This window comes from Scatophagus argus, chromosome 13, assembly GCF_020382885.2.
Source record: "Scatophagus argus isolate fScaArg1 chromosome 13, fScaArg1.pri, whole genome shotgun sequence".
NCBI lineage: Eukaryota > Metazoa > Chordata > Actinopteri > Scatophagidae > Scatophagus > Scatophagus argus.
Window position 1 is genome coordinate 6501213 of NC_058505.1, and position 9141 is coordinate 6510353.

Sequence of the window (9141 nt, forward strand, 5' to 3'; positions counted from 1 at the left end):
TATCATTGGTGTTGCAGTGAGATTATTCTTCAGATTCTTCAAGCACCTGTTGTTGTTGAAACACCTACACAGCAGGTGTTCCTAGTCTGGGAACAAAACATGATTCACTTTCTAAAAAAGGCTGTTATTCAACTTTCAACATTTGCGATAGTCATCAAGATCAGGCAAAGTGTTAACCAAAACACAGTTTTTTTTTTCAATTTTTTTTCCTTTTCTGAAATAACATCTGAAATATTTCCATAATACATGACTCAAAAAGCGAAAAAGTTAGTTAAGTCGACTGCATTTGGAAAAGAGCAAAGTGATGTATAGATACTGTAATTACAGGCAGTTTCTTTGTTTCAGGAGTTGAACTTTTTGCTGACTTGCAGTCAGAGACTTCAGTGAGTTTTGCATGTAAATGCTTGTCCAATCCAGCAGTGATCTGACTGTCAGGTATGAGACTGGTAATAACACCAATTAAGACCAGACTAAATTTACCTCGACCTGTCTAACAGCATAGTGTTAAAAGGACACTCATCTTTCTTACAGGATTTTCTATTCATATGCGCGCTTTCTCAGCTGTTTAAGCATCTCTGACTCAAAGTCACGAAAACCCCACCAGTAAGTGTGCTCCCCGTTGGTGGAACACACTTACAGGTCGACGTGTGCTTTCCCTCACTAGGGATCAGTCTCTGTGATCCTTGGCAGGGCACGTGAATATAGTATTTGGCACACGGTGAGAAGGTCGCATTCATGAAGCAAATTCAAATTGCGAGGAGTCTGAGGGGAGACCTGACATATACCTCGTCTTGCAAGATTGCACACACAGGGCTAGGTTGCAGCAAAACATTAAGTATCCTCTTTTATGTCCACAAATATTTAACATAAGCATATACTTTCTTACTGAAGGTTAACCACAGGGTTGTCGTAACATGTGTCAAGTTGAAATAATTACAAAAAAGGTAGTTTCCATTTAAAGCAGAAGTGTTGAGATTCTTTACTCAAGTTAGAGTAGTACCATTACAGGTTTAAGTCCCGCACTCAAAATGTTGCTTAAGTAAAAGTATAGATGTTTCATCAGCAAAATACTCAGGGTTTAAAAGCACTCATAGGAATAGGAATAAATTGTTGGATTGTCAGTACTGGTGTGCAAGCAGTTTTATACAAAGTCTAACATACAGCTGGGCAACATAATGTATTTAAGAAACTCCTCATCAATTTAATGTGGTCGAGTTTAAAAAAATAGTATTTCTCTGTATTGGAAAATGGAAATACTTCTAAAAGCTACCTCAATATTTGATTAGGAACTGCAGTATTTAAGTAAATTGTATATCTTAACATTTTTGGTTAAGCCAATTGAAAATACCCCAACATTGGGAAATTTTAGCAGAAAAAAAATATAAATGCATTCAAAAAACGGTTTGTCTGGTTTTGTCATTGATCGTCACGATGAAAATGTTTGCGCCATTTTCAAATTTCCAAAAAACGTCTTTTAAAGGTCCAGCGTGTATGGAGGCTTTAGTGACATCAAGTGGTGAGGTTGCACATTGAACCAACTGAATCCTTTCAAAGTGTTGAGGAGAAACTACGGTGGGTGTTCAAACATGAAAGGTCTGCTTGAGAGCCAGTGTTTGCTTTGTCCATTCTGGGCTACTGTAGAAACATGGCTGATGTGTAGATATGAAAGACTTATTCTAAGGTAACAAAAAGATGATCAGGTCAGTTTCAGGTGATTAAACATCAAAAAATGATAACCAATATTCCATTTCTGCTTCTAAATCCTACACACTGGACCTTAAAAAATGGTCCCAAACTTATCTCATTGTGCTTTTATACCTTTGTTTTCTCATTTTATTTTATTAAAAATTAGATTTTTTTTTTTATTGTTTGTAAAACTATGACAGAAGCTTTCAGGAAATAAACGCTTTTCTTATTATTAACCATGGCATTGGGTAACATAATCTGTTGCTTATCAAAATTAACTAACCATCCCCTCCCTATAGTGTAATCAGGCTAACAGGTGAACTACATAAAAGCCTCACCTTTCCCCTCAGTGAGTTATTTGGCTGCCATGCCAACACTACACTACTGCCTCTGATTTTATAGCAGATTCCTCACAATGGAAAATATCTATGGTTACTCAACGGTGTGATGAAACAACTGGTAGAGAGGTCTGACAGCGTGGCAGTGTCAACGTCAAACACAGGTGTGCCACGAGGAAGGCAGTGTTTATCCACACATGGAACCCCGGCGCCTAGCAACCGAGGGAAATCCTCTCATGTCACATCAGGACTCTGATCCTGTGTGACGTCAAGACAGGTCGTTCCCCTCCCAGGCACGCAAAGTGCCCCTATAACCGGCCCTGTGCAGTCTTTCACCCTCTGTTGTGAAATACAAATAGTTGATGAGTCACTTTGAGACGGTAATTGGAGAAAAGGTAGTTGACTGTAGATGAAGTCGAGGAATGTGAGGGGCTTCCTCCCTCAAAAAGACAGAAAATTAAAAAAGAATTGACATGGTTGAAAAAGCACCAGCAGCACAGTGTGTGTGTGTGTGTGTGTGTGTGGTCCGAGCTGGCTTTACAGCAGGGTATTCCTCAAGAGTAGGGAAATTTCCATCCTCACATGTAGACTTTACAACAATATTGGTTTAAAGAGCTTATAGCAGAGTGTTCAGCACTGCAGTCCTTGAGACACTGTTGTAACCTCTCAGTGTCTCCAGCCCACGCAGTGCTGACAGATAGTGTGTTGAGACAGCCCAGTGCAGTACGTGACAGTAGGTCATACAGCCTCTTCCAAGCCTTCGCATTGGGTCATTTTCTTTTAGTGTCACAGGTCAAAGTGCACTTCATGGTAAACATTTGGTACAATTGCTATATATACTTCCTATTAAGAGAACTCATGTAACAAGTGTTGTGTTATGTCTTTGCCTTGGAAACTGACTCATCAGCAGTGGAGTCCAAAGTCTGAAAGATCAACAAGTACAGTGGAGCTCGCACAACCTTATTATCAACCCCATTTCATATTACAAAGACCATATTATTATGGGGTACTAGGGCGGTGGATCCCAACCTGTGGGTCAGACCCCACAAGAGGTGGGAGGGCGGGGGAGACGGTGGTGGGGTTAGCAAGTAAGTAAAGGAATAGTTAGACACTTTGAGTACAAAGCTTATTCGTTTTCTCATCAAGATTAGAAGATGGATTTTAGTCTCCTTTCTGGTTTTGAAACCAGTTAATGTAGCTTAGCAGCTTAGCAAAGACCGAAAATGGGGGAAACAGCAAGGCTGACTCCGTATAAGAGTAAAAAAATCTGCCTACCAGCGCCTCCAAAGATCAATGATTAACAGATAAAAACTGAAATGTCAAAATAATTTGACGTTTTACAGTTACGTGATTGTTTCCTGGACAGGGATGGCCATGCTGCTTCCTGGTTTCTGTGCTCCATGTGTTCAAGTCTATTTAGCTCTGCATACAAATTTGCACGTAGACATTAATCCATCTTCTCATGTAAAAAAGCATCAAATAAGCCAAGAAGTGTATTTTCCCCTGAACAGTTTAAAACCTCTGGTCGAACTAAATTCAATTTACTCAGTTTCACACGAGACAGAGAAGTAGAGAAAATCCTTGACAACTGAACAACAAGAACTACAAAATATATGTCATTTTGACTTAAGAGATTACTTTTAAACTCATTACAAAAAAAGAAGCAAATAACTTGTTAATCTCTGCACTTTAAGGCTGTCACACATACGGACAGTAATTCATCTTCTGCTGCCTGGCGTGATTTTTCATCAAATACAGCTCCTACAATTTCATGAATCACTTGTGGATTTGTTTAGAAACACTGTAATCTAAGACATTACTAATATGCAGTATGTACAGAAACAGCTCACTGACAATTACTGGAAGACTGACTTGAATATTTTTTCAGTCTGACTGTCAGAATCCTGCTGCTTTTAGTCCTGGAAAGAAAAACAAAACTACCCTGGATACTGTCATGGCAGCCAAAACAAAAAAAAAGTCACCAAGTAAATGTCTCCTCTTTTTGCACTCATCCAAACTGAAAGCCATCACAAGAGGTATAGCTTTCTAAATCCAGCCCCGCTTGTTCTTTAGCTCTCAGCATTTACATGTTTGTCTTTCCTCCGTGCTATGTTGCAGTGCCACGACATGCCCAGCGCTACTGGAGGATTACGTGAAAATGTTGTATCTCAGGTTCTGTACAACCTGAGGGAAAATCTACAGGGGCAGTTCGAATAATTATTTTCCCTTAACAACCATCTGTGATGGAACTGGACACCCCCCCCCCAACCCACCACCACCTTAGGGGGACAACTGATGTGTTTATCACAGAGAAAGAAGTTCTTCACTCCTCTCTATCACCAGATAAAACCATCAAAATAAATGATGTTTGAGGTAGCGTGCTTGTCGAGAGGTCTTTTCTTGTAGCATAATAGAGGATAAAATCTTTGTCTGTCCTCTTTGAGAAAGCACAGGACACCTGGCTGAAAGATGTACGTTCAAAGGCTTGTGGGAGCCCTCTGTAACCTTCTGTTCTTGTTTTATATTTGGAAAAAGACAGACAAGTGCACAGCAAGCACGGAGACACCTTGCACTCTGGATAATGACAACTGCAGACCTGCAGCGTTACCACAGAGGACAAACCTCTACTCCCCGTCCTTCAAATTGCTTTTTTAACCAGCTACAAATCTACCAAATCTACATCTGGATATTATCTGGACAGTAACAGATGTAATAAACATAGACATGCTTATGAGAAACCCCCTAATTCACTTTGATTGTCCACCAGAGCGCCTTTTGGTTTTGCTCCCTGCTACTGAAAATATTTGTGTTTTCCCTCTCTCGCTCCTCCGGACATTTGATAGTCCTTGGACAACGTCCGACATACTTTCTGCTGTCTTAATGCCGGCCTCTTGCACCAAATGATATTTTAGCACAAGTGCATGGCAACAGCAAAACAAAAAGGCACAAGATGAATTCTTTGGCCGACCACTTTTTGAATTACTGATCATGTAAAAACCCGCTGTGGCTCCCAGATTGCAAACATCAGTCCTTGGAGCCTGCATGCAAACCAGTCCTCTAAATAGGCTTGTCTATTTCTGTTGGGCTGCGGGGGGAAACATGTGTTTGACATCAGTGTCACTCGCTAGACGTTTTGCAGTGGGGCTTCATTGTCCCCTTACAGCAACTCCACTTAAATTAACGGGTGACAATGGCTGATTTCAAAGAGTGCCGCTAATTACAGTCCAATCAATGAGCTCACGTTTGAGCATGTTTGCTTACTGAGTTTAAATGGTTTTTGGATCCTGCATTGTGTCTCATTTTCAATATGTTTGGGTTGCTGTTTATACTAGCTCTTTGAAAAGGACTCTGGATAGACAGCAGCAAAGTAAACACACGCACAAAGTACAGCGTGTCCCGTGCCGCAGCAAACTCTCCAAGACTATCAAACCATGTATAACATCAAAAGGTACAATCGTAAGTGACTTTAAATAACTGAAGTGCTCAGAAACCTGATGTGCAGTGACACTTTGGGCAGGCGAATGTGAGTGAGCAGCTCCATCCTGCTGTAACCGTTGAGGAGCTCAAAGTCAAAACACCCAACAGGCTCCAGCTGTGCTGCTGATGATGCAGTGGAAAAAATGCTTAGTAGCTCCCAGGTGTGGATACGTACCAGCTGAGACGTGTGTTTCAGCTAATAAATAATATTAGGTCACACAAAACTTTCTCTTATGAAATCTTTTGAAATGAAACAACATTAAAATTCAGTCCATTTATGTCTGGGAGAGACTTTGCCTAACATTAAAGGACTGCATGAAGGAGACATAAAAAGAAAAATCAAAACAGTGGAGTTTGGGAGGATTTGCCTTCAAATCTGTCAGACTTTAACAGCAAGTGAAGTTTTCATTTTCAGTTTGTCTAACCCCGAGCTTCATTGTAGCCAAACCCCATTAAAATTACTTTAAGTTAAAACCCCAGCATGCACCGTTATTTAAACATGTTGTACTCGTCTGACTTTAAAAAGAAACCCTTTCACACGGCATGCACATGGACGTTTGTGGTGCTCACTGTCACACAATCCTATTGTGGCAAAGCAGCAGAACATCCATTATTCATGTCCACAACACGAAATCGCCTCTTTGGAGTTTCATACAATTTTGTGCCTCCAAGCTGGATGTCAACGTGAAGTAGGATACTGCTGAGGGGGAGAAAAAAAAAAAAGTAGGCCATTAAAACTCTCTGGATGAAATGTTTAAATAAAAACTCTCCTGCTGTAAAGGCAGGTGATGCTTGTGACCAGTATCTTCCTGAACTCAACCAGTTACTCTTTTCCAGTCGCAGAGAAACCTTGTGTATTTACCCAATCAGCTTGTGGATAAGAAGAGGAATGAGAGGCCTGTGTGACACCAGTTCTCTCCCTCTATAATTTCCGTCCCCATTTTCCACAACGACCACTCAATCTTACAGCCATATGGCGGTTTACTGCCATAACCATTCACAGCTGAGCAAAAATAAACCTTTGGGACGCATCCTTGGGACAGGGGTTTTGAAGACACATTCAGTACCACTTGTGCTTGACTTTGTGCTGGTTACGATAACCTACTGTGATTCATCCTATCTGCACATGATTCCCCTCATATAATTTGCAATGGGAGTACGGTCAGGGTATACAATATCATTCAGTTAAGATTCAAGGGTGAGGCAAAAATAGAAATTCAACCACATGAAGAGCTTCAGACCAGAAATAGCTCGTTTGATGGGTATATATTTTGGTGGTGCAATGAAGGGGTCTCTCTAGAGGGCTTTAAATGCTGCCCCCCATTTATGATTTGGGGTAGGGTGGTTGCACACGTGGTTAGCTTACTGTGTGCTTCTGCATAAGACACACAAAGTTTAAGATTTTAAACTGCCTGAAGCATTTGGATTTTAAGAAATAGCTCATTTAAATGTAAATTAAACATGTCTGCGCTCCCAAAACAAACACACTTCTTGAGAGTGCAATTTATTGTTAATCTTAGAGAAGATAAATGAGATTAGCTGTTGGTCTTTCAGCAAACACAGCATGTCTTCATGTCGTTCTGATGTAGTAACTACTGTATATTAGGAGGTGCGGCTGCCGCCTCCTGCCTCCCACGTTGATGAAGCTGTAAATATGGTTTGAGGTGTGCAGACAGGGAGACACAACCTTCGCCCACCTGAGGGCAATTAAAGAGATTACAGTCTCTGTAATTATTGTGCCTGATTTATGGCCTAGTAGGTATCGTAACAGTTAGTATTTCATAACACAAAAACACTATTGGGACATATGTTCATTAACAGCTCAAATGCTTTTCAGCAGACAACCTGAGATGTACTGGCATAAAGTTGACTTACTTAAGCTCCCTGAACTCTCATGTGATAAATGTTTTTGAAATGGTACAGTAGCTTTTCAGTGAGACTAACTGATCCTGGTGTCGATTTTTAAACAGCTGGTCAGTTGGCCAGTTGGTCAGTCCACCAATTTGATCCGGACTGCAATATCTCGAATATTCAATAGATTGCTGTGAAATGTTGTGCATCCATTGTGCCCTGACTGTGATGATCTCCTGTCTTCTCCCATGAACTTTGGTACAGACATTCATCTTGTCAGGAGAAATTTCAATAATTTTGGAGATCTATATAGCACAATCAGCGTTTATGACCAAACGCCCAGAATACTAATGGCTTTCCCATCAGCCCCAGCTGTACTCTGTGTTTTCTGCTAATAAGCATGCTTAAGTGCTAAACTATTGTAAGATGGTGAACATGGTAAACAATATACCTGCTACACATTTTACCATTGTGATTTTGAGTATGATGAGTTATGTACACTATATAAACAAAAGTATTTGTTCACACCTCTTTTTTATTGAATTCAGGTGTGGTATGGGTTTGCTTTTCAGGGGTTGGGCTCAGCCCCTTACCTCCAGTGAAGGGAAATCTTAATGCCCTTAAGTGCTTTTTCTATTCCGGTATGACTCTGGTACCCCAAGTGCACAAAGCAAAGTCCATAAAGACGTGGTTGGATGAGTTTGGTGTGGAAGAATTTGATTGGCCCACACAGAGTCCTGACCTCAACCCCATCCAACACCTTTGGGATGAACTGGAACAGAGATTGTGAGCCAGGGACTTTGGGTCCAACATCAGTGTCTCACCTCACAAATGCTCTACTGCATGAATGGGCACAAATTCCCACAGAAACACTCCAAAATCTTGTGGTAGGCCTTCCCAGAAGAGTGGAAGCTGTTAGAGCTGCAGAGCTGTCTGTGTGTTTAGAATGCAATGCCATTAAAGTTCCTGTTGGTATAATAGCCAGGTGTCCCAATACTTTGGTCTATATAGTATATGTGGTTGAGGTATGTTGAGGTATGCTATGTATTTGAGAGATCTGAATGCTTGCCAGTGAAACAATCCTCTTAAATTGACCTTTTCACCCCAGGTTAATTTGCTTCTTCACTCTCACAAGTGTCTAAAAGGCTTCACCTGCCATCTGTCAGCACACCAAAGCTGAGGTTGTAGTGTGCTGTGATCACTATCTCAACATCTACACAGAGGGGCAATTTACTCTCATGTCCACAGGAGATCATAGGACACTCAAACAATAAATTACAGGTCTGAATCAAAGGCCACGGCTCCAAGTCTGTGAACAGGAAATAATTGCAAAATAATGCTTCATTTCAGCTGCAAGGGAATTTTTCACAGCTATTCCTGTTTGATGTGTCACTGTCACAATAGGATGTTCTTCCTCTTCAGCGTATTGTTTCAACAAGAATACATGAAGGATCTTTCACTCATATCAGCAGTGGCGTTAAATTAATAGTCAGGAAACAGAAAAAGTTTCACCTGATTGCTGCTGCTCTGCCTAACAGAACAAGTTGAGTCATAGCTTCAGACGGCATACTGATGTCCTCTGTTAACTATACAGGAAATCCTACTCCAGTTTCATAAGACTGCATGCACACTGACTAAATATGTGTGCAGCTGTTCATTGTGAAATTAACAACAAATCGCATCTACTTTACATTACTGGCAACGATTTCCTAAAGCATGTCGTAAGTTCTGAGACTGAGCTTTACAACTCCCAGGCACCTGTTTCTAAGATATGAATTCTGGAGAAACC